Source organism: Cetorhinus maximus, chromosome 1 (genome assembly GCF_964194155.1).
Source record: "Cetorhinus maximus chromosome 1, sCetMax3.hap1.1, whole genome shotgun sequence".
Classification (NCBI taxonomy): domain Eukaryota; kingdom Metazoa; phylum Chordata; class Chondrichthyes; order Lamniformes; family Cetorhinidae; genus Cetorhinus; species Cetorhinus maximus.
In genome coordinates this window covers 144,238,913-144,265,453 of record NC_135879.1, presented here as the reverse complement: position 1 = coordinate 144,265,453, position 26,541 = coordinate 144,238,913, and the positions used below count along the sequence as shown (strand labels likewise).

The following is a 26,541-nucleotide window of genomic DNA, read 5'->3' as shown; positions in this document are numbered from 1 at the left end:
TCTGTGTCTGGTGGGGCTGACCCCCATCATACCAGCATCTGCGACCAGTGATGCTGTGCACCAGCTCCTGAAGGGCTGAGGTATTGAGGGCGACACAGCATCAGATGCATCTAAAGTTTCATGGCTGCGTCTCTGAGATGGTCCTGATCACAGAGCGCAAGCGAGCTGCCCTCGGCCAGACAGGAGTCAGACATTCTCAGAGGCCATGTGAAGATCTATGGAGTGTCCTCACTGCATGTTGTCATCATCCTCCTGCGATCGAGCGACTATTAGGGCCTCCACTGCGTCTCCATGACAGGGGCATTCTCACAGAGGGTATTGGTGCTGCAATAAGTCAGACTGGAGTCAAACGTTCACAACTGCAACGTGAAGATCTACAGGGACACCTCACTGAATGTTGTCATCATCCTCCACAAATCTGGCAGCTATGAGGGCCTCCCGAGTGTGCCTGCCTTGTTTAGCCAGTGCAAGAACCTCATCCTTGTCGTCGTCACCACCAAGGACCCCCTTACCCTCACTCTCATCCCCATCAGCGTCCTCCTCATCGGAGGAGATGTGCAGCTCCTCCATCTCCTCCTTAGCCAGCTCCTCACACCGTTGCAGTGCCAGGTTGTAAAGGGCACAGCAGATGACGATGATGTGTGACACCCTCTGTGGACTGTATTGCAGGGCTCCACCAGATCAGTCCAGGCACCGGAACCACATCTTCAGCATCCTGATGGTCTGCTCCACCAAGTTGCAAGCTGCTGCATGAGCCTCATTGTCGCGTCGCTCTGCTGCAGTCTGAGGCCACTGCACGGGTGTCATCAGCCATTGCCTTTCTGGGTAGCCCTTGTCCCCAAGGAGTCAACCCTGCAACCTCTGTGGACCCTGGAAGACTTCAGGGATCTGTGAACGACTCAGGATGTAGGCATCGTGCACACTCCCTGGAAACCGTGCGCATACCTGCAGGATGCATTTCTGGTGGTCGATACCAGCTGCACGTTCAGTGAGTGGAAGCCCTTGCGGTTGATGCTGTCCACCATGTGCAGCGACCTGAATGCAGTAAATCGTACCCAGCACCTATGGGAATCCCGAGACAGGGTGAATCCAATGGCCCTTGCACCCTGGCTGTCCTGGTCCCGGGTGAAATGCACAAAGTTGTGTGCCATGGGGAAGATGGCATCTGTGACCTCATGGATGCATTTGTGGGTGGCAGATTGTGAAATCCCACAGAGGTCACCTCTAGAGCCCTGAAAGGAGCCACTGGTGTAGAAATTGAGCACCGCAGTCACTTTCACAGCCACTGGTAGTGGATGCCCTCCATGTCCCCTTGGCGCCAAATCCTGCAGTAAGTGGCAAATGTGGGCCACCAGGTCCTTAGACATGCGCAATCATCACCAATACTGATTCTCAGTCATCTGCAGGAATGGCAGGCGGTGTCTATAGACCCTGGGTGTCACTCGGTGCTGACCAGCCACGGCTCCCCGTCACTCCTGGGCATTGGGTGCGGGAGCCCCTCCTGCCCCTTCTTCATGAGGTTGCTGCTCCTGCCTTTGCGTGGCCAGGAGCCTCAGTCACTCTCTTCTCCATCTTCTATGGTCTTTGTAGGCCACCAGGCATACAGCTAGGTCACCAGGATCCATGATCCTGACGTGGTCCTCATGCAGCATGAAGGAGAGAGGGAGATGTGGTTATCATGGCTGTACTCAGCACCTTTCCTGGCCCTGTGGTTCCCGGAGAGTGTTGGTCACCCCTCGGATGGCCAGAGATGAATGCGCTGCATGGCTGCCCTGTCAACCTGCGACATGGGGGACACTGGTTCAAACCAGGCTTCTGAGATTCCAAGGGGCTGTGGGCGCCTCCAGCAGTGACTGCTACATGGCCAGCGATGGCAAGGAGATTGTAAAACATGTGCAGTCCAACTGCTCCGCGGTCCAATAAAGTAGTGGCAGACTTGAAGTCTGTGCCAGGGGGATCAGGGGCTGAGGGCCGTAATGTATGGAGCACTTGCTGGCCCTTTGGTGCCTCCGTGTTGTTTGCATGGGCAGGCAGGCTAGGAGCCTGACCCCAATCATATCACTGTGGCTGCCCCTGATCTGTCTCAGTTGTAGAGACATGGTCAGTTTATACAGGTGTCCCCAATGTGTGGCCACTTCCCTCATTTACCCTGCCCCCCACCTTGATTGCCTGTGCGTGGGATGCAGCGCCAGGGCAGCACTTGACCCCCCCCCCCACCCCTCAGCAGTTGCCTCCGAGGCTGGCCAGCATTTGCCCCCAGACACCCCCCACCCCTCAGTAGTCATCTGCGGGGCCAGGCATCAGTTTTTCCCACTCCCCAGGACCTGATGCCTGTAAACAGCAGGTGAGCTGTGGAGAACGCTGCTGCTCACTCACCTCAATTCCTTCAAAGTGACGGCCGCCAAGCGCACGTCGCCTGCGTGCTGTTGTGGTGTGCTTTCCCGCTGACGTGAACAGATGATATGGTGGGGTCCCAACAGCCTGGCGGGATGGCCTTTTAATTATATGCTAATGTATTACAATTAGCTCCCCGCCGACCGATGGCAGGAAACGCAGCCCGCTATCGGCAGTCTGAGCGGAAGATCACAACTTCACTCCATGGTGAAGTGGGTCCCGCCATATTTTCCATGCATGCCACCTATCACGCCCGCCACCAGCGAGCTCAGAAAATTCCCCCGATGTCTCTCAATGTGTTCGGTGCCTTCCTGAAGGAACCTTCTCCGTTTTAGTTGGTCACAAGCTTGTGTCTCCCATGAATCAGTGGGTATGTTTGACGCTTTGAGGACAACCCTAAAATGCTTCCACTGTTCTCCTGAGTAGAGCAATTGCTTTGTAATTCTGGTGTCGGGTGTACAAATGACGTGTGTTATTCAGCGGAGCTGGTTTTGAGTGATTAGTGCCTTGATGCTGGGCAAGTTGGCTTGAGGGAGGACATTGCTGTAGACCTTTCTTGCCACCAGATTGGGAGAATCTTGTGAAGGCACTTCTTTCTCCAGTGTTTTGAGGTGCCTGCTGTAGGTTGTCCAAGTCTCCAAAGTAGATAGGAATGTGGGAATCCCCACTGGGAGCCAAGCATGGAGGTGAGCTCATCAAGGACAGGGGGGGTAGTCAGTGCTCACTGGAGAGAACATTTTGAAAAACTCCTCAAAGAGACTGTCTTCAACTCAAAGATCCTCAATTCCATTCCTCAATACCCCATCCAGTTCAGTCGTGGCACTACCCTGGTCTGGAGCAAAATTGACAGTTGAAAAACAACAAATTCATTAGAAAAAGTGGAATCCCTACTGATATTCTAAAACATGGCAAAGATACACTCTTGGCATGGCTACATAGCCTCATACCCCTCATCTGGGAAGAAGAGTGCAAGCCAGGGGATCTCAAGGACACTGTGATTGTGATTATATTCAAGAAGGGAGACAAGTCTGATTGCAGTAACTACAGAAGAGTCTGCCGCAGGGAAGATCATTGCAAAGGTCCTCCTTAACTGCCTCCTATCAGTAGCTGTAGAACTCCTTCCAATGTTGCAGTGTGGTTTTCATTCAAGAGGCATCACAAGTATGATCTTCACTGCACAGCAAGTTCAAGAAAACTGCAAGGAACAGCATGAACCGCTGTACATGGCCTTTTTTGACCTCACGAAAGTTTCTGAATGTCAACTATGGAGGCTTGTGGAGTGTCCTCTCAAATTTGGCTACCTTCAGAAATTTGTCACCATCCTCTGCCTACTTCACAATGACATGCAAGCCATGATCCTTACTAAAGGAACCACCACAAACCCTATCACAGTGAAAACTGGCATCAAACAAGGCTGTGTCATTGCACAAACTCACTTCTCCATTTTTCTCGCTGCAATACGAACCTCACCTCCAGCAAATTACCCTCAGATGTGGAGGTACTCGACCGAACAGATGGGGAAATGTTCAATCTACACTACCCTTCAATCCAAACCCAAAACCATTATTCAATATAAGCCCACTGATTTCCATAGCTACCTTGACTACAATTTCTCATCCTGCATCCTGTAAGGACTCTATTCCATTCTCCCACTTTTTCTGTCTCCATTGCATCTTTTCTGACAATGTAACCTCCCACACTTGCATTTTTGATATGTCTTCCCTTTTCCTCAACTGAGGATTCCTGCACCCATGGTTGATAGAGCCCTCAACTGTGTACATTCCATTTCAAGCACATCCGCTCTCACCCCTTTCCCTCCCTCCCAGGACTATGATAGGGTTCTTCTTGTTCTCACCTTCCACTCCATCAACGTCCATATTCAACAGATTGCCCTTTGCCATCTCCAATGTGATGCCACCACAAACCCTGCCCTCCTATTTCAGCATTCTGAAGGGACCTTTCCTTCTACGACACCGTGGTCCACTCCTCAATCATCCCCAAAACCATCCCCCCTTCCCACAGCACCTTTCCATGCATTCCCTTCTCACCGTCCAAGGGCCCAAACATTTCTTCCAGGTGAAACATCAACTTGTATGTACTTCCTTCAATTTGGTCTACTTTATTCGCTGCTTACAATGTGGCGCCCTCTACACTGGGGAGATCAAATGCAGATTGCATGACTGCTTTGCAGAACACCTCCGTTCAATCTTCAAACCTGTTACTGAGTTTCAGGTCGCCTGTCATTTTAATTCTCCACTTAGCTCCCACTCTGACCTTTCTGCCCTCGGACTTCTGCAACATTCCAATAAAGCTAAACATAAGCATCAGGAACCTTATTTTTCAGTTAGGTACTTTATATCCTTCCATATGAAACATTGAGTTCAACAATTTCAGATCAAAACTGCTGCTCCATTTTGTTTCCCTTTTCCTTTGCTGATTTTGTTTTTTCTCTCTTTTTCTAACTTTTATTCCTTGTTTTTGCCTGCGGAAGAAGCTGTTCATCATTCTGCCATTCACACCTCCTCTAGACACATCATTTTTTCTTTACTTTTACCATTACCACTCCCATTGGCCTTGCACAATCAACCCTTTTATCATCTAAGCTCTCCTGCTCTTCACCCTCACTCACCTTCCCATTTGGTATTTTTATACGTTCCCCCTTTCACTTGTTTAAAACTTATTACACCACTAACTTTTCCCAGTTATGATGAAAGGTCATTGACCTGAAATGTTACCTCTGCTTCTCTCTCCAGAGATGCTGCCAGAACTGTTGAGTATTTCCAACATTTCTGTTTATACTTCAGAGTTCCTGCAACTATAGTATCTTGTTTTTGTTTCCATGTCTGTCTGAGACTCAAGTACTGCTGTCGTATCTTGGGTTTATTGTATAAGTTCTTCAGGCCCTCTGAATTTATGAAAAAAGCACATCCTCATTGTTAAAATCACCACATAGGCTCTTACTCTGATTTACTGTTTCCCAGGACCTCAAAACTCTCCTCTTGTTGTTTTCTGATTCATAACACTTTCTCTGTTACTCTTACTAACGTAGGGTTTGTTAGATAAGGAAGGCCCAAGGTCAATCTCATTCGCCTTCTGCCATCCTGGTAGTCATATGATACATTGATATTGGAATTGTTAAGTAATCATAGCAATAAAATTTAACCAATCAATTAGTCTACAACAAATTCAAATATGATGAGAGGAAAACCTCAGTGGTGGAGAACTTTGGGAGTCATAAGTCCAAACTCAACTGTTCCTCCTGAGCATGGTAAACTGATCACATATCATGCCCCAAATTGCTCAAGTACTGTGTCCCAAAATGTTATTTTCTGAAAAAAATTATCTAGTTTGCATTTGAATTAATCAATATTGACTACTTCCAATGTCCCATTGATCGCATTTCTGGAATGGGCCCTGACAACATTCCAGCAAAAGTACTGAAGACTTGTGCTCCACTGGCTTCTACCAGGAAATGTGGAAAACTGTTTTTGGGTCCCTGGGACATGAAAAGAAATCCAGAACTTTATTTTAATTGCTACATTTTTTAAAATGGCTGCTACAAGTCACATGACCACAGGGTTGGCCCTTTGTTCTGGGAGCTTCCCTCAGGAGTTACAAGAACAAAAGAATCCTTTTCTCAACTGGTAGTATCTCATACCTCATTGTACAGACTCCTTGTAATTATGAAAAACAGGAGACTTGCACATCGAAACTTGTTAGGCTTACAGAACTGCTGACAGACTTGTATCACAACTTGGACTGTCCAGGCCCATTTAAAAGGAGAACCAAAGGGATGTTATTTGCATCTGAAGCCCACCTTGCTAGTGGAGTCAGTAGGTCTGCCCAGACAATGGCTCCCTGACACCAGCACCTCAATATGGATGGTAACTCTTTCAACAACAAATGATGGGGACATTATCAGTCCTGAAATCAAAGCCAGTTCCAGACATTGGATAAACATTCTTTTCCTTTCCCCCAATGACTTCCAAAGTCACATGACTCGAGTGACCATTTTCAAGTCTCTATATGCCTTTGAGAATGGAGAAATACTTAGTCTGCTGTTTTAACATCAACTGGAAAGGTCTCCAGCCACCCAGCTGAGCAAACAGTCAGTTAACAAGCCAGGTGAACTCGAACTCCTATGTGAAAGAATTCGTCATTGGACTCTGACTTTGGACTCTGGAAATCACGTGAACTCATATTCATTTCTGTGGTCATTGTACTGTTAATATCTAGAGTTGTAAAACTCCTTTTTCTAACCCCCCCCACTCCCTTTACCTGGTGTTTGTGTATGTGTGTGTGTATAGTGGAGAGAGAAGCTGTGAACACTCCTCCCCCAGATTTTGAATGTGAAATAAACTTACCTGAGTTAATCATAACATGAGTTCACTGTGGGTTATTAGTAAATTGGATCACACAAACCGAGGGCTTGGGGAAATACCTTCTGTTTATGGACAGGTGGTGAAAGGAAATCAGTGCAGTTAGTCTATCTCTCTACTGTCTGTAACATCTGTTGAGCTATGTCCTGTCCACAAAAAGCAGGACAAATCCAACCTGGCCAATTACTGCCCCATCAGTCTACTCTCGACCATCAGTAAAGTGATCAGCAATGCTATCAGGTGGTACTTACTCAGCAATAACCTGCCCACTGACGCCCAGTTTGGGTTCCGTCAAGGCCACTCAGCTCCTGACCTCATTATAGCCTTGGTTCAAACATGGACAAAAGAGCTGAACTCCGGAGGTGAGGTGAGAGTGACTGCCCTTGACATCAAGGCAGCATTTGACCAAGTGTGGCATCAAGGAGCCCTAGCAAAACAGGAGTCAATGGGAATCAGGGGGAAAACTCTTCCTTTGTGCTAGGTATGACTCCAAGCGGTGAAGACAGTTGTGGTTATTGGAGGTCAACCACCTCAGTTCAAGGCATCACTACAGGAGTTCCCCAGGGTAGTGTCCTAGGTCCAACCATCTTCAGCTGCTTCATCAATGACCTTCTTTCCGTCATAAGATCAGAAGTGGGGATGCTTGCAGATGATTGCACAATGTTCAGCACCATTCGCGACTCCTCATATACTGAAGTAGTCCATGTCCAAATGCAGCAAGACCTGGACAACATTCAGGATTGGGGTGACAAGTGGCAAGTAGTGTTCGTGCCACACAAGTGCCAGGCAATGACTACCTCCCCTTGACATTCAATAGCATTAGCATCGCTGAATCCCCCACTATCAACATCCTGGGGGTTACCGTTGGCCAGAAACTGAACTGGACTCACCATATAAATACTGTGGCTACAAGAGCAGGTCAGAGACTGGGAATTCTGTGGAGAGTAACTCACTTCCTGACTTCCCAAAGCCTGTTTACCATCTACAAGACACAAGTCAGGAGTGTGATGGAATACTCTCCACTTGCCTGAGTGAGTGCAGCTCCAACAACACTCAGGAAACTCGACACCATCCAGAACAAAGCAGCCTGCTTGATTGGCACTCCATCCACCACCTTCAACATCCACTCCCTCCATGACCAACGCATGGTGGCAGCAATATGTACCATCTACAAGATGCATTTCAGCAAATCACCAAGGCTCCTTTGACAGCACCGTCTAAACCCTAGAAGGATAAGGCACCACCTGCAAGTTCCCCTGCAAACCACTCGCCATCCTGACTTGGAATTATATTGCTATCCCTTCACTGTCGCTGGGTCAAAATCCTGGAACTCCCTCCCTAACAGCACTGTGGGTGTACATACACCACATGGACTGCAGTGGTTCAAGAAGATGGCTCACAACCACCTTCTCAATGGCATTAAGGATTGGCAATAAATGCTACCTAGACAGTGACATCCACACCCATGAAAAAATAAAAAAATTCTTGGATTCAGCTCTTCAATTTTGTTTTTCAATTGAGATATATTTCATAAAGAATGATTATAATGGTTTCTCAGGAATTCAGGTTCTGCTAACTGAATGTTTAACAAAAAGAGTATCCTTTGAGGAGGTAATTATTTTATTCAGTAGCGAGCAGACCAAAAATAAAATTAAAGCGGACAAGGGGCCTGAACTTCCGTGGAGTGGCAATTAGAGTCGGATTGCCACTTCGTTTCTACTTTTTAAACTTGAAACCTTTCCGATCCTTTCTCGCCCAACATTCCAACTCAGGCCCGGCAAGAACTGTTTAGTGCAGCATGTTCTACGGGCGTTCTGTTGAGGGCCTCAGAGTCGGACACAAGGAGGCCACATCCCTTTTTTTACAGCACCGAGGAGTCAGACAGTCGAGAGGTCTGGTAGGACAATTGGTGGGGGGTGCGGGTTCGAGTGTCGGAGCGGGGGGTGAAGGGCATCTAACAGTTGGCAGAGTGGGGCAGTCTGGGGGTGATGGGGCCGCACATTTGGGGACGGTGGGGGACGGGAGCAGTCAGCGGGGTTGGGCAGTCATGGTGAGGGTTTGGGCAGTCGACAGTGGGGATGAGGTTGGGTCGGGCCTGGGTGGAGTAGTCGGGGGTTGGTACCCTCGGCACCTACTGCTCCTTTTGGTAAACCACAGGGACCCTGTTACAAATGTGGGTGACCTGGCTATTTAGCTAGGGACTGCAGGAGTGCTTGACACCCAGGAAAGAATGGCCCACCTAATAGAGGACTTCCAGGACTACCCCCATACACTTCTCAGTCCCCATCTGCTACTGAGGCCAAAATAGATCAATTGGCGAGTAACATGAACAAATTGAGTGTGAATCTTGACAAATTAGTAGCACTTATGACTACTCAAGCCCTGACTCAGGGAGGAAGCGAAGGCTTTCACATGTGTACCACTCTCATTTAGCCACCTACGGACCCAGGGCGAAGGCCTACATGAAGGGCCCCATTCTGATTGGAAGTGGAGTTCCGATGCGAAGTTAATGGATGACCGGTGATGCCAGTTGTTTTACCAGAGGCCGGCAACAAACCATGCTTATTGACACCAGCTCCGCCATTACCATTGTCAATACCCCACAAGCTTAAAGCCAGGTGGTGGTGGGCAAGGGTTGCTTAAATGTTAAAAGGTTTTAGTGGTGAAGAGAGTTGCATTTAAAGGGGATGCTCCATGTGCAAAATGTCCCAATGGCTATTGAGACACCTGTTATGATGGTTACCCCTGTTGGTCAAGGAATTTTGGGCAATGATGTCTCAACACAGCATGGGGTGATCGTTAATTGTAATTAGAATTGCATTTGGATAAACACGGGAAGTAGTGAATTGCCCGAACGACCAGATGTTCACTATTTTTTGCCGTTAAAAGGGCTTCCTTGTATGAACTCACGAGCCATCCCAACAAAAGTATTTATCAGATGATCCCATCCCATTCATCTGTCTTTGCCACCAGCCAGCAGGGTAAGGAAACGATTAATGATCTTCTCCATCCCTTTGCCAGGTAATCCCTATCGCTAAAGAAAGTTATCTGTAGATTAAAGATGCGTTTGATTCAGTCCTCATGCAGGGTGTCTTGAGGGCCAGCATGTTTACGACCAACTCTCTCATTTGGCCAGTTCATAAACCAGATGGAGGCTCACCATTGATTATAGGTGCTTGAATAAGGTAACACCTAAAGGTGCCCCTATTGCCAGGGAGGCACCAACTCTACTCTTTGAGATACCCCAGGATCTCAGTTTTTCTCTACATTGGACATTGCCAATGGGTTTTGGAGTATTCCCGTGGGTGAAAATGACAAATATAAATTTACCGTTACTTTGGGTGACAGGAGCTGCACTTGGACATGTCTGCTCCAAGGCTTTCTCAATGCTCCAACCATTTTTCACACAAGAATGGAATTTTAAAAGCTTCTCTCAGCCAGAATGCCTGCTGCTGTATGTGGATGACTTATTGTTAGGTACAAAACCATTGATGAGCATTTGAGTTTGCTGTCAGAGACTGGGTTAAAGATCAAACCATGACAATCTCAGTTGTTGCAGGAAGAAATTACCTTCCTTGAAGTCTCTATACCTCCACAAAGTGTCAGTCCAGATACCCATATGGTCAAAATTATTCAGCGATTACCTCTTCATCTATCTAAAACTGCTGTTTGTTCATTCTTGGTGTTGGTGAGATACCAATGTAATTTTATTTCAGGATTTGCAGAATTGACCAGGCCTCTTTATGAACTTTTGAAGGCACTTGTATCCTGGACCCCTGAGCATACCATTGCAGCAGAGAACCTTAAGAAGGTAGTGATGCAGGCTACATGTCTTGTCTCACTTGACACAACACAACCGTTACATCTTGAGCTGTCTTCTACAGACCTGAGCCTGACAGCTGTGCTCTGCCAAGAGCATGGAACTGGTTGCATATGCATCTCATTCTACAAGGAGCAGAAACAACATATTACGTGTGCGAGCACCAATTTCTGGCAACCTTTTGGGCCATTCAGCACTTTACCTACATTACTGGTGACAGAAGATCCTTATCCATTCTCCATACATCCCTTTGAATTTGTTGATCAAACCTAGGGATTTGCTGGTCTCTTCACAAAGACTGAGCTAATGGACTTTAGAGTTATTTAATCGTAATCTTGACATGACTCCAAAGCAGCCCACTCTTTTACCAATAGTGATGGCCTATGAAGGTCATCCTCACAAGGGTCCTTTGCTTTTGATTGGCTTTGAGTCATATGCAGTACTTCACACACCAATTAAAGAAGCACGTAATGTCTATGTTGATGGATCAGGGCCTCCCCTCACACAGGATTCACAGTGGTCTTACCTGAATGCACCATCAAGTTCAAATGTTCTTGACATTCATGCTGCCAAACTCTTATTAAGTTAGAACCACTAATGAATCAGGTAGGAATGTCATTACTGATCGATGTGACGACCAACACAAGTTGGTGCATCTTTTCTAAATTGCATGTACTAATGGGAATTCTGCACAAGTTGCATTTTGCACATGATCCTTAGGCTGGAATTTTCCAACGCAGTTGGCGTCGGGCATCATGGCAGGAGGGGAGGGGGGAGGAGGGGGGTTTGGGGAGGGATAATATGGTGAGAAGGCCAAAAATTGGTTCATGCCATCGTGAAACCAGTTTGCGATTGTCCGCTCCACCTGTCAGTGGCAGGCCACGTTTCCCGGTGCAGCACATCAGGAACCTAATTTCAATACTTTAGCCCTGCTCACTGCAAGCATCCCCCCCCACGGCAAGTTTACCGCCCACGTAGGCGTGACTTCAGAATGGCGTGCTTCATGACTGCCTTTAAAAGGAATGCATCTGGTGACCTGAACTTCGAGGGGAACTTGGAGGTGAGTGCACACAACCTTGTGCATGTCTAGGGAACTGGTTCGTCACATGTGCCACCCACTGCAGGATTTGATGTCATGGGGACATGGAGGGCATTCATTGCCAGTGGCCATGAAAGTGACCACGGCGCTCAATTTTTACACCAGTGGCTCCTTCCAGGGCTTCACAGGTTACGTGTGTGGGATCTCGCAAGCCTCCATGCACAGATAAGTGCCCGAGGGAGGTGTCGTTAAATTTGGGGGCAGCATGTTTCCTCCCTTTGGCAGCCATGATTTTCCAACAGCTTCTAATCCCTTAGAGAGAGCGAGTTCTGTGCAGGGGTGCCCTTTAAATATGGTGCCCAGATTACTGAAGGCCTGAAGTGACAGTCGGGCAGGCGAATCAGAGGCTGCCCCGCCAGCGACCTGGAGTGTTTCCCATGCTTGCATTATTTATGAGGCGGGACACTCTGGCAATGGGATGATATGGTGTGAATTGGGATATTATAATTAATATAATTGTGGCCGGTAGGTAAAATGACTTTTTTCATGCCCACTACCACACTTTGTGAAAACCTGGGACAATGCTGCCCTTAGTCCTCTGAGATTGTGAATCGCAGCAGTCGTACCTCAAAAAGCACGCTGTGAAAATTGTGTACAGACCACCCTGCTCAATGGGTAAATAGTTTGCCTAAGTGTCTAATGGCAATTCAATTCATGTCACATAGAACCATGGATGTGTCCCCATACCAGGCCAGGACTGGAAGATTAATGAGAGTACTTGGCTATTCAACATTGACCAGTGCCACCCCACTTCTGCACCAACCATGGAATTCTAGATGGTTGGAAGAAATGGTAGAACATGTGAATCAATATATGACTAAGAACATGGAAAAATCAAAGAGGCAAGTCAAAAAGTACTTTGAGTACCAGGTGGGAGATACTATAATGGTGTTAAGCTATAGTAAAACAAGTTTAGAAAACACATTCGACCTCAGATAGAAGGGACCTTTCCAATAATTGATAAATTAAATCCTACTGTTTATTTAATTGAATTCCTGCAGGCAGCTAAAGGGGACAAGAAAGTAATGAAGTGGTATTACGTGAATCAGATTAAAGCTGTGAAAGGATAAATACTATGTTTTGTTAAGAGGTAAGCTGAGCTGACGTGTGGAAGTTCCTCTTCGTGATAGCTCTGATGTATGGTCAAGCCGCCATCATTATTGTCAAGAAAGGACCAGGAACAGCACACTATGGAATCTTGCCACACCTAGCACGGAGAAGACTCCGAGGGGGATCACTCCATGAAATCAACCGAGGAAATCTCCCAGTCAATCAATGCAACAGCACAATTACATGCAGGTCGTGCCTGTTGGAAACCAAAGATAAGGACGGGAGGAGGGGTTAAACTGTAAGGTCAATGTAAAAATAAAATGACAAAAGTAGGATGGATATGGGTCAGAGATGAGGGTGGATTCCCAGAAAAGCAATAGGGTGGTGGAAAAATGAGACAGCTGGGAAAGGGAGGTAAGCCATATTCTCTGGCAGCAACTCAATTAAATTATCTTTAGTGTTTGCCTAGACAAGATGGGTTGGTAATCTTTTATTCAATGGATGGCCCCAACCTGACTATATGTCAAAATAATTTCAGAAGTCAAATAAGTAGTCACCTGGCCATATCACATCATATGTTGAAAGTAGCCATCAGATACAATGCAGTGTGAGCTATGGGCATGTCTATTTAAAGGCAGCTAGGGAAACAGAGTTGACGGGCATGACTGTCCACTACCAGACCGGACCAGACAATGGTCTGGTAGTCGCTCCAGAGCTAGGTGGTCTATATGATGACATACAAGATGCGATTATTCCAGTAAATCTGAATTTGACTAGTTTAGCCTTCCTGGAAGAAATTTGTCTGCTTTTAAAAAGTTCATACACCCATTAGTGAAGCAACTAAGGGACTGACTGCCAACTAAGGGACTGACTGACTGACTGAGGGCATGACTGTCCACTACCAGACCGGACCAGACAATGGTCTGGTAGTCGCTCCAGAGCTAGGTGGTCTATATGATGACATACAAGATGCGATTATTCCAGTAAATCTGAATTTGACTAGTTTAGCCTTCCTGGAAGAAATTTGTCTGCTTTTAAAAAGTTCATACACCCATTAGTGAAGCAACTAAGGGACTCTAGAGAAACTACCTCCTCAGTACAACACTTGGGAAGTTCTGATCCAGGTAAAGTTAAGAACATACGTTTTAATGCCAGCCATTACAATGCAACCATGAAGCCCAGGAAGAAAAGAGGTTTAGGAGAATGATTAGGAGTAGTTGTGGGGAGGGGGTGGGGGAGTGGGGGTGAATTTGTTGGTGGGGTGAGGTGCAGTACAAGCAATGAACAGGATAGATATAGAAAGTATGTGGGAGCATAATGAAGCCATGAGGTGACAAATACAATCAATATTAGGATGAGGTAGTTATCAACAGCTCCAGATGATGAATGAAGTGCTTTGCTAGAGATTAAGCTTTTTTGCAGAAATAATTAATTATAATTAAGGACATGACAGAATGGAAAGAATGGTATGACGGGAACATCTCTAAAGCTATTGGTTGTAGCATCTATGGCAGTTATATTTTAACCGAAGTAGAATCTAACCTTTGGCAAGTAGGGCAAGGAAAAGGATGCCCTGTGATTGTCCTGTCCAAGCTAGGAGAATAGATGGCAGAAAACTTAGAACCATTAATGAAACAGCTAGGAATGTCACCTGTGCAAAAAGGAATAGTGAAACCCCAGAAACTATAGCATCTATAGTATTAGGCATACCACTTATCAGAAAGGGAAGTAAATAGGAAATATTTAGGGTTGGTTCCACAGGAATTATGGAAGAGGGAAAGCACATTGAACATGAGGAGCACCCTGCGACCCTTAATAGGGATCAGACATTGCTAGCAGGTGATTTAAAGTGCTGTGATTCCATAAAGGATATATATGTGTATATATGCAGATGCAGTGTCACACATGTAAAGATCAAAGCTTGTGGTTTTGCCCTTGATGAGATTTTGCCACTAGGTAAAATGTCAGTCACAAGGTGGCGGACAAATGAGATTAAGGCAGCATATCGGGGAGTGGATAATATTGTTTGACCACATCAACCAAGATTATGTGGCTTGAACTGACTAAGTGCCAGGTTAAGACTCCTACTTTCAGCTTCACCACTTCTCACATGGTGCAAAAAGGTGACAGGTAGATACAACCAATTCTTACTCATAATATTACAGAGTTAAAGAGTTAAATTTAGTATCGGTCACATTGATGTGACATGTGCAAGTGTGATATTAATCTTTCATTTCATCGGCTGATCAAATATATATTGAGCTGCTTTACAAGGACTTTTAAAAAGCAAGCAAAGACACTGATGTAAGATGGCTGCCACAGGTCACCTGATGTATGGTATTACAAGTTGGTCAGCTTCTGGAAGATTCCAATGTGGATTACAATTAAGACATGCCAGGGCCACCTCCAATGCAATTTTGCACTGGCTGATGTCAAGATTAACTTCAAAGATTTACTGAAACTGTACTAGCCCTCCCCATTTGCGTTTCTATAAAGCTACTTTTCAAGCGGAGACAGAAAGCCTATCAGGCCAATGGCTATATAGATGGTGTTCTTTCTGTCTCATCAAGATGAAGGATGGATCATTCAGGAGTTAATAGCTAGAACATTAAAGAAACAAATCACCTAGGCCATAACAATAATCAAGGTCTGTCCAGGCATGAGCTAATCAATTCCCTTCTGAAATCACAATGGGGAGAGAGATCATGTGACCAGAATAACCATTTTGATGTAGCTTTTAGTACAACACCCAAGCTGCTTACAAAAAGGAGTCTAGAAGAAATCTGCGAATGGAGCAGTAACACTATCTCTCTCCCCTCTCTCTCAAGTTCAATACCCTATCTCTGATACATTTTGGAAACCACTATAGAGATAGAGAAATTCTATCAAATGAGTCTCAGATAATTCACGTTGCCTTTTGGAAAAGATGGATTATGGTTTAAAAAGAGACTGTTTCCAGAAATTGCAGTTTACACCAGCCTCAACTCCACTGGAATTTCAGGATCACTATGGAAAAATTCTGCTTGAGCCATGGATACCAGCAAAGGTCTCAAAAACAGTGAACTTTCCATTTTCATCTTTTATCAGTTTCCTGCTGTAGAACGTGTGTGTGCATATTGCAAAGGTCAGGACATGGGTTTACCTTTTTAAATAATCTTGATATCTTTACCTAGGTGGGTTTTTAGTTCAACAAAAAACTTAACCCCTTTTGTTTAAACTCAAGAAAGCCTGGCAGACTGTCAGCACGTAAATGGTTGAACATAGACATTGAATTAATACCTTCTTCCTTATAAATTACAAAAAGCCCTGTTACAATTAATTGAGGAATGAGAAAGAAAGAACGAGTCCTGACATGTGTCCTCCCTGGTTGTAACATATGCAAAAAGAAGCTCAAGATACTGTAGTGGCATTGGGGTACCCCATAATTCATTTATCGCTAAATCCTAAGAATATAATTGCCAGAATGCATTTCAAGTAAAGCAACAACACAGGAGAGATAGTGAGGATAGTAAGAAGTTGGGAGCAAGTGACAGGTGGGAAATAACTTATAGGGTAGGATTTAAGGGGAACTCCCAATGTCACTGCGCCCTATTTAAATTTTCAGGAAGGCAGGGGTGCAGCGAAATCAGCTGCGCACCTGCCGACCTGTCAATGGCCAACTGAGGCCATCAACAGAGTCAATTATGTAATTAAAGGACCAGCCCGTCCAACCTTAAGGCTGGTGGGCAGGCCAGGAGCTCTGGCGCGAACTACAAAAAGCATGAAACCACATCCACGGGTGGGATGAGGTTTCATGTAGGTTTTAAAAATTTTTAATAAAGTTTATGTGAAAATTATGGACATGTCCCACCTCATGTGACATTGTCAAGATGGAGGATGGATCATTCAGGAGTTAATGGCTAGAACATTAAAGAAACAAATCACCTAGGCCATAACAATAATCAAGGTCTGTCCAGGCATGAGCTAATCAATTCCCTTCTGAAATCACAATGGGGAGAGAGATCATGTGACCAAAATAGGAACATAAAATTTCCCTAAAATGTCCCCTCATGTGACGTGGTCACATGAGGGGACATGTTAGGGAAATGTTATGTTCCTATTTTTAGGTTTTGTACATTTTGAGCCGATCTCCCTGAGGCAGCACTTAGTCTCAGGGAGATGAGTGTGCTCTTTCATGCGCATGCGCGAAAGGTTGCACTCTCGGTTTTGGTATTCCAAAGCATAGCGCTTCTGTGCAGACGTCACGTCCTTAATTGGCCCGCCCATGTAAAATGGCGCCGTGCCTCCGATCAGGGGCGCCGATCGGAAGCGTGCCTGTGCGTGCCCGCCCTTCAACTTCCCCCCCAACGGGGGGAAAATTCAGCCCATAATGTGTGTCAACACCCAAGGTATCAAATCATATTTATGCTAATATTATGTCTGTTCAAGTGGTTTTAACTATTATTGTATTAATTACGACATGTTGTCTCAAATGTATGATTCATAGGCCTGAATTTTACTTTGGAGGACATGCACGATTGACCGGCCCGGGAACAGTCAGGAAACGAGCCCCCGACCGTGATTTCACGCTGGCTGGCCAAGCGCTGAAAAGCTCAGGGCTGCTGGGGTGGGGGCAGGAAGTGGGCAGGCAATGATATTTCCGCGGGCACAGGTGAGCACCGCGAGAAAGCTCCCTGAAGGCGGACAGCTGCCTCAGGGAGTTGCAAACCTGAAAATGCTCAAATAAAGGTTTAAAAGGCTGCAAAAAAATGTCCATGCATCACAATCAAGCACCTGAAAATATAACTTCTAAAAATGCTGTCCACAGATATTTATTTTTATTTTATTTCATAACGGAAATTTCATCCTGCCCTTGGATGAGGTTTGATGAAAAATGCAAAGGCCAGCTGGCCGATTCACCCATCCACCTGATAAGATTGGGCAGGCCACAAAAAATCGGAGATAATTGCGCCGTTAATGGGCTTAATTCCCCGAAATATGATGCGAGTGCGCGATGACGTCAGGACGCTTGCCCGACATCTTCTCGTGCGATTTTATGCCCGGTCGGGTCAGGCACATGCCCACCCACGGGACATAAAATTCTGCCCATAGACTTTCCCAAAGGGCTATTGCTATTGAAAATTTGGAATCAGAACATCAACTTTTGCGGAGATAAATTGACGAATTTTAAGTTATTTGAAGCATCAATGCAAGAATGCATTTCGTTCTCAAGGTGGGGACTTGTGGGCAATTGTGATAATGTTGTTAATTCCCTTAGGAAGGTGTTCTGAGTGTTTGTATTTTAATTTTTTAAAGATTCTGAATTGTATATTGACTGTACTGTTTATAGACCTAGGAATTGAAGGGTTAAACATATTTTTAAAAAGTGCACTTTCCACAGTTAGAGGATAAAAGCAGCCCTCGGTGCCCTGTGGTCAGCAAGCAGCATGAAAATGGAGCCAGCGAGTCTGGGTGATTTGGCCAGGCCTCACATAGTCAAGGGGTCACTCATAGGCAGGGGCCGATGTGCAGAACTGCATGTAGGCAACCTCTGGGAGGGTATAAAAGTAGGGACCTTGAGGCAGACAGGCACACAGCACTGCAGGAGGAGGAGCCAGAACAAAGAAGACATTGAAGAGAAGCACCCTCTCCTTTGAATCAGAGGGTCGTGGGTTCATGTCCCACTCCCGGAAACCAAGAACTGTACTCGAAAGAGTTGCAATCTGTGACTGTTGATAACTCGAAAGAGTTTCACCTGTGGCCAGGCAGCTTCGAGGATCAAGAATCAAAAGCAGCTTCTCTCCTTTCTACGTAACCTATTGTTAAGTATTTTTGTTCAATCACTTCATTAATTTCTGTTAACTTGTTGCACCAAAATCACTGTCTGTTTCCTTTTTGTCTTGTTCCAAGAACTCAGTTAAGGTCAGGAAACCTTAATAATGTTCTATAATGAGAAGCTGAGTAAATTGGGTTTATATTTTGTGGAGTTTAGAAGAATGAGAGGTGATCTCATTGAAATATTCAAGATTATAAAGGGGCGTGACAGGGTAGATAGTAAGACATTGTTTCCCCTGACTGGGGAATCCAGAACAAGGGGGCACAGTCTCACTATAAGAAGCCAATCATTTAGGACTGAGAAGAGGAGAAATTTCCTCCCTCAAAGGGTTGTGAATCTTTGAAATTCTCTATCCCAGAAGGCTGTGAATATGCCATCACTGAATATATTTAAGGCTAAGATTGACAGTTGTTTGTTCTCCCAGGGAATCGAGAGATATGGTGAGCGGGTGGGAAATGGAGTTAAAGCCCAAGATCAGCCATGATCATGTTGAATGGTAGAGCAGGCTCGATGGGCTGGATGGTCTACTCCTGCTTCTATTTCTTATCTTACTCTTAGCTCCTCAAGGAGGAGTGTAACTCCTCAAAAGTATATATAACACCGATTCAGAAAAGATCACTTAAATTCAAATCCAGTGACTGAAAGAGTCATAGAAACTTAAAAAATACTTAAAGTCTTCTGAACTCAAATAACCCTGAAATCCTGGAACAGTTGTCCTAATACAGCTTTCATGTGTAGATCTACAGAATGAAGATTGACATATCGCACCAGAAAGCACAAATTAAATGCTTGCACGCCATAATTTTGTATCTCCCCTGCCCCCACCCCCCTCAAGAGCATTATATATGCTTTTGTTCTTAAAGGTATAATTTTGGAAACAAATATTTCAATTTCTCCAACAATTGCTTTACATTTTTCTCATCAGCCTTACACATTATGATTGGCCAATAACCTAATCTGGAACAAATATAAACCGACTAGACATGTTCATTGCAAATAAAAGAAAGGTTGCCTCAGTAACTTCTAGAGAGAGCAGAGTTTGGCTAATGGCAGAATTAAATTTACATATCTCCTTTACTGACTATCATTTCCAAATGAAAAGCAGAATGTAGCATGAGTGTCTGTATAGAAATGAGCATCATGCAATTATCTTTCTGGACCCTGCAGCTGATGATGGCCATCTCCACTTCAGTAGAACAGGATCTCGAGTATATTTTACAGAGTGTAGTTAAATCAATTTCTTGTATATAAATGGATATTTTGTCTCTCTGTAACTGTTGCTTTACCATCTGGCTTTTAAAATATACTGTAATAGCCAGAAGGTAAAGTAACTATAACAGAGAGATAAATGGCTAGATTTTCAAGTCAGACCTAAAATAGCATTGCAACTTGGCTGCCTGTATAGAAACTGTCCAATTTTGTTTCTGTTTAAATCAATAGAACTTTAAACCAGTCAGCTTCTAAAACAGGTGGACAATCTGCGGTGCCTATTTTATGCCTGGGCAGCATCTTGAAAACAAACCAGTTAAAATATCCATTTATGCACAAAAGCATATCACATAGAGATAGAAGACTATTTCATGCAAGTAAAATAGTCATTTTTAAATAATATTAAGATCATAAACTAGTAGTTTAACAGCTGTACTAAACACCGGTGGCTATTAATGGTGATTGCAAAGAGCCTAATATATAGCTTCAGTATAACCAAACACTAACTGAAGGGCAATGTATCTGCACATTTTCTTTCTAAGAAAACAATTTTCTTCTAATTTAGATAGTTTGTGGTATCTCAACTTTAATTCAAAAAGATCTTAAACCCAAAACCGCAAGCTCCAATTTTGTATTTAATCCACAGGGCTAGTTATTATAATTAATTCGTCCTGTATACATTCTTCTGTAGAGTAGATAAAGAATTGAATAAAAATATTGTAAGTTTGTTAATTTACCTGCATTTTGAATTGCATGATCCAATTTTCCAGGCATGAGAGAGCAGTAATTCGCTCAAAGTCAGTCAAATGCCACCTGATTAAAAATGATTGTGCAGCATGACTGTGATTCAAGGACCTAACACAACAACTTGTATTAGTATAGAGCCTTTAACATAGTAAACAGACCTAAGGTGATTCACAGGAGCGCAATCAAACAAAATTTAACACCAAACCACATAAGGCAATTTTAGAACAGGTCATCAAAAGCTTGACTACAGAGGCAAATTTTAAGAATTTTAAAGGAGGTGAGAGAGATCAAGAGGCAGAGGGATTTAGGAAAGAAATTTCAGAGCTTAGAACCCAGGTAGCTGAAGACACAATGGTGGGGTGAAGAAAATTGAGATGAATAAGTGGTCAGAATTAGAGGGGCTCAGAGATCTCAGAGGCTTGTAGGGCAAGAGGAGATCTCAAAAATAGGTGGGGTGGGGTGGGGCTTGCCCATGAAGGGATTGGAAAACAAAGGCGAACAATCTAAAATTGAGGCATTGCTGGACCCGGAGCTAATGTAGGTCAGCAACCGTAGTGGTGATAGGTGAACGGGATATACCATGGTTTAGGCTATGCTGAACTTTCCTCTCAATGCTTATACTTCACTTCAGCTCTTTGATGGGAATGCATTACAGCAGATTGCTGTCCGTATTACCCTAAATAAAAGACTACATAGAGCAGCGATTAGCTTTAATCATCACCATGAATAACTTGGAGAATTATTTGTGATATTTAGTTTGAACAGGTTAAGTACCGCCATCCAGGCATTGAGTATTTCCAGCACAATTTATGAGTTTGTGGTTATGGAATGGAGTATTCCCTTTGGTGATTGAAGCCGTAAATTGTAGTTCAAATTATGTCAGAAACCACACGAACAAAGCTTGTGCAATTAATAGGCAAGAACATCAGACAAATCCCAAGAGTGTACATCAACTTTGAGCACATTCACGGACATTTTTATACTTTACTATGTGCATATTTTAGCCTTTTTCCATCCATGAGCTTTCCCTCTCCATGTTTCGCTATGCAGGGTTGGATATTCCATTATAGCTGCCAGATATTTTCTTACATTCACTAACTGCCACTGGTACAGCTGCTGAGATTTTCCATATGGCTTAACATTACAAGGCAGAAAGTTAAAAAAAAGATGATGACGGTGACAGGAAGAGAATGTTTTTGTTTCCTTCTTGCTATGTGGGGATTGTTACCAGATGTGAAAGATAACTGGAGTAACTTGATCACTAGATCTACATTGAAAAATCTACCATAAGTGATACTTAGGCAGTCCTAAATTAGAATTATACATGAAGAAATATACTTCAGATAGTGGCACTAAATAGGATCGACTTAAATCTTTTGCAAGCTATATCCACATGGAATCATAGACGTTTACAGCATAGGAAGTATCCATTCAGCCCGTTGGCCTAGAAATTGGACTGGTGCCCAAAATGGTCAGCCATGCAATGTCTCCACATGCCAGTCCATACCAGCCTGAGATCTGCATTTCTCTCTGAGCTAATCTGGTGCTCTGCTGTTCACCAGTCAGAAAGGACAATAAATTTGCAGGCTGCCATGCAAGCCAGCTAGCAGGTTGGTCTGGGGAAAGAAGGAGAGCTTGCAGCGGGCTAGATGGGCCCAGGATGGAGCATGCCTTCTACAGATGAAAAAATAATTTTGCCCTTTAAAGGTAGAAAACAAAATCCTGTAGATGTTCACGATCTGAAACAGAAACAGCAAGTATTGGAGACACTCAGTTTGTGACATTTTAGTGACTAGTAGGTAGGCCGATCAATGCCTGGGCAGGGCAGAGGGTACATAATCTCCATCTTTTTGTACCTAAATTTTAATTTTAGTCTTACACCCAATGTAGGATCCAAATAGCATCCTTAAGTGCCCTACACCTGTTTCAAGCAGCAGGACTGCTTGCCCATTTATAGACCTGCCTGAATATCACACCCCCACCTCTCCATTGCCAATTTTCAACTTCTTCCATTTTTCAAGCACAAAACAGGAAGTGGTAAATTGAATTGTACAGCTACTGTATCTGACAAATCTTTGCTAGGACAATCCACAACTAATCCCATAGCCTTGCATCTTTCACTGCTTTGAATATTTACCTTCAATGATGCAATGATGTCTGCCTCAGTTTCCTGCTGCAGCACAGCATTCCATGCTCCAAAAATTCTCTATGTAAATAAACCCTGACCTCCCTCACAGTGACAATCTTAAATTGATGACCAAGAGTTGTAAGCCTGTTTGTTTTGGCATTCTGGGTGAAGATATAAATAGGGACAATCAGAAGAGCAAATGTGTGCAAACTTAAGGTACATTCACCTAGCTCTATCAGGGCTCTCATTTCCCAGGAATGTCACCAGAGTTGACAATGTCTGGTGACCTGTTAGGACTGAGAGGGAAGGAAAGGATACAACAAGCCTGATACAAAACTGAAAAAGTGACATCACAGGAAAGCTGTGACCTGATTGGTTGGTAGGAAATCTGCACCAAATTTGAAAAAAAAACACTGCAAAGCTAATTAATAAATTAATTAACTAAGTCGAGATAGCTGGGCAGGTGATGTGCTGTAGCTGTATGATGTGGGAGCTGGCAGATCCCATTGCGAGCTGCAGTGACCACATCTGCAGCAAGTGTTGGTTGCTGGAGGAACTCCGGCTCAGAATTGATGAGCTCGAGTCCGAGCTCCGGACGCTGCGGCACATCCGGGAGGGGGAGAGTTACCTGGACGCTTTGCATCAGGAGGCGGTCACACCCGGTAGATTAAGTACCTCAAGTCCGGTCAGTGGTCAGGGTCAGCAGGGTGTGACTGCAAGTGCGGCAGGTAGAGGGATCCTGTGTTCAGGAACAGAGGAGCCTCAGCTCCAACAAGTACGAGGTACTTGCTCCCTGTGCAGATGAGGAACAGGGCTGTAGGGAGGATGAGCCAGCTGACCACGGCACCGTGGCACAGGAAGCCATTCAAGAGGGAGGAGCAAAAAGACAAGTGGTAGTTGTAGGGGATTCTATAATTAGGGGAATTGATAGCATCCTTTGTAAGCAGGATCGAGAGTCCCGCATGGTATGTTGCCTGCCCGGTGCCAGGGTGAGGGACATCTCTGACCGGCTTGAAAGGATGTTGGAGAGGGAGGGGGAGGATCCAGTTGTTGTGGTCCACGTCGGGACAAATAACATAGGTATGACTAGGAAAGAGGACCTGTTTGGGGATTATCAGGAACTAGGAACTAAATTAAAGAATAGGTCCTCAAGGGTTATAATCTCCGGATTACTACCCGAGCCACGTGCAAATTGGCATAGGGACGCGAGAATAAAGGAAGTAAACACGTGGCTAAAGGAGTGGTGCGGGAAAGAGGGGTTCCATTTCGTGGGGCACTGGCATCAGTATTGGAACAGGAGGGATCTGTACCATTGGGACGGTCTCCACCTGATCCGATCTGGGACCAATGTTCTAGTGAAAAGGGTAAATAGGGTGGTCAACAGGACTTTAAACTAGAAAGTGGGGGGGGAGGGAAGGGTAAAACTCTAAGAAGTATGACTAATGGGAAACAAAGCAGCAGGTTAGCGTGTGCGGGGGTGGATTCAACTTCATGGAAAATTATGAAAAAACTGAAAAGAAAGGAGAGCCCAGGAGAGGCTATTAGAGTCTCCAGAACACAAAATAGGACAGAGAGTTTGGAAAGGGCTAGGAATATAACTTCAAGCACTTCAGATAAAGGGACGACAATGAGAAAGGGGACGGGAAATACAGGACTGAAGGTGTTGTATCTGAATGCACGCAGTATACGAAATAAGGTTAATGAGCTTGTGGCACAGATTGAAATTGGCAGGTATGATGTGGTGGGCATCACGGAGACATGGCTGCAAGAGGATCAGGACTGGGAGCTAAATATCCAAGGATATACATCCTATCGAAAAGTTAGGCAGGTTGGCAGAGAGGGTGGGGTTGCTTTGTTAGTAAGAAATTAAATCGATAGAAAGAAATGACGTAGGGTCAGATGATGTAGAATCTGTGTGGGTAGAGTTGAGGAACCGCAAAGGTGAAAAAACCATAATGGGAGTTATATACAGGCCTCCGAACAGTAGTCAGGATGTGGGGCACAAGATACACCAGGAGATAGAAAAGGCGTGTAAGAAAGGCAAGGTTACAGTGATCATGGGGGATTTCAATATGCAGGTAGACTGGGAAAATCAGGTTGGTAGTGTTTCCCAAGAAAAGGAGTTTGTGGAATGTCTATGAGATGGCTTTTTGGAGCAGCTTGTGGTGGAGCCCACTAGGGAACAGGCAATTCTCGATTTAGTGATGTGTAATGAGGCAGATTTGATAAGGGAGCTTAAGGTGAAGGAACCCTTAGGAGGAAGTGACCATAATATGATAGAATTTACCCTGCGATTTGAGAGGAAAAAGCTGGAATCAGATGTAATGGTATTACAGTTGAATAAAGGCAACTACAGAGGCATGAGGGAGGACCTGGCCAGAATTGACTGGGAGATGAGCCTAGCAGGAAAGACAGTGGAACAGCAATGGCAGGAGTTTCTGGGAGTAATTTGGGAGACACAGCAAAAATTCATCCCTAGGAAGAAGAAGCATACTAAAAGGGAGGACGAGGCAACCATGGCTGACAAGGGAAGTCAGGGTGAGCATAAAAGCTAAAGAGAAAGCATACAATGCGGCAAAGAGCAGTGGGAAACCAGGGGATTGGGAAGCCTACAAAGACCAACAGAGGACAACTAAAAAAGAGATAAGGAGGGAGAAGATTAAATATGAGGGTAAACTAGCCAGTAATATAAAAGAAGATTGCAAGAGTTTTTTTAGATATATAAAGGTTAAGAGAGAGGCAAAAGTGGACATTGGGCCGCTGGAAAATGACGCTGGAGAAGTAGTGTGGGGAACAAAGAAATGGTGGAGGAACTGAATAGGTACTTTGCATCAGTCTTCACGGTGGAAGACACGAGTAACATCCCCAAAGTTGAAGAGAGTCGGGGGACAGAGGTGAGTATGGTGGGCATTACCAAGGAGAAGGTGCTAGGAAAACTGAAAGGTCTGAAGGTAGATAAATCACCTGGACCAGATGGATTACACCCCAGAGTTCTGAAGGAGATAGCTGAAGAGATAGTGGAGGCGTGAGTGGTGATCTTTCATGAATCACTGGAGTCAGGGAGGGTCCCAGAGGACTGGAAAATCGCTAATGTAACCCCCTGTTTAAGAAGGGAGTGAGGCAAAAGATGGGAAATTACAGGCTGATTAGCCTGACTTTGGTCGATGGTAAGATTTTACAGTCCATTATTAAGGATGAGATTTCAGAATACTTGGAAGTGCATGGTAAAATAGGGCAAAGTCAGCATGGTTTCATCAAGGGGAGGTCATGCCTGACAAATCTGTTAGAATTCTTTGAGGAGGTAACGAACAGGTTAGACAAAGGAGAGCCAATGGATGTTATCTACTTGGACTTCCAGATGGCCTTTGACAAGGTGCCGCACAAGAGGCTGCTCAGTAAGATATGAGCTCATGGTGTTAGAGGCAAGGTACTAGCATGGATAGAAGATTGGCTGTCTGGCAGGAGGCAGAGAGTGGGGATAAGGGGGTCCTTCTCAGGATGGCGGCCGGTGACTAGTGGAGTTCCACAGGGGTCAGTGTTGGGACCACAACTTTTCACTTTATACATTAATGATCTAGATGAAGGAACTGAGGGCATTCTGGCTAAGTTTGCAGATGATACAAAGATAGGTGGAGGGACAGGTAGTATTGAGGAGGCAGGGAGGCTGCAGAAGGATTTGGACAGGTTAGGAGAATGGGCAAAGAAGTGGCAGATGGAATACAACGTGGGGAAGTGTGAGGTCAAGCACTTTGGTAGGAAGAATAGAGGCATAGACTATTTTCTAAATGGGGAGAGAATTCAGAAATCTGGAGTGCAAAGGGACTTGGGAATCCTAGTCCAGGATTCTCTTAAGGTTAACTTGCAGGTTGAGTCGGTAGTTAGGAAGGCAAATGCAATGTT

The 26,541-nt window shown here is 44.7% G+C and overlaps 1 long non-coding RNA gene across 2 annotated transcripts in view; it reads left to right on the top strand.

Annotated features, from left to right (window-relative positions):
* The window catches only part of LOC144688737 (uncharacterized), a 114,600-nt gene that overhangs the window by 35,062 nt on the left and 52,997 nt on the right, over positions 1 to 26,541 (top strand). The window contains exon 1 of one of the 2 annotated variants that reach the window (XR_013578478.1): positions 18,472 to 18,542. The exons of the other annotated variant lie outside the window; for it this stretch is intronic. This is a non-coding gene — a long non-coding RNA (uncharacterized LOC144688737). Of the gene's footprint in view, positions 1 to 18,471; positions 18,543 to 26,541 lie in introns of those variants that run through there. 2 annotated transcript variants of the gene reach the window in all.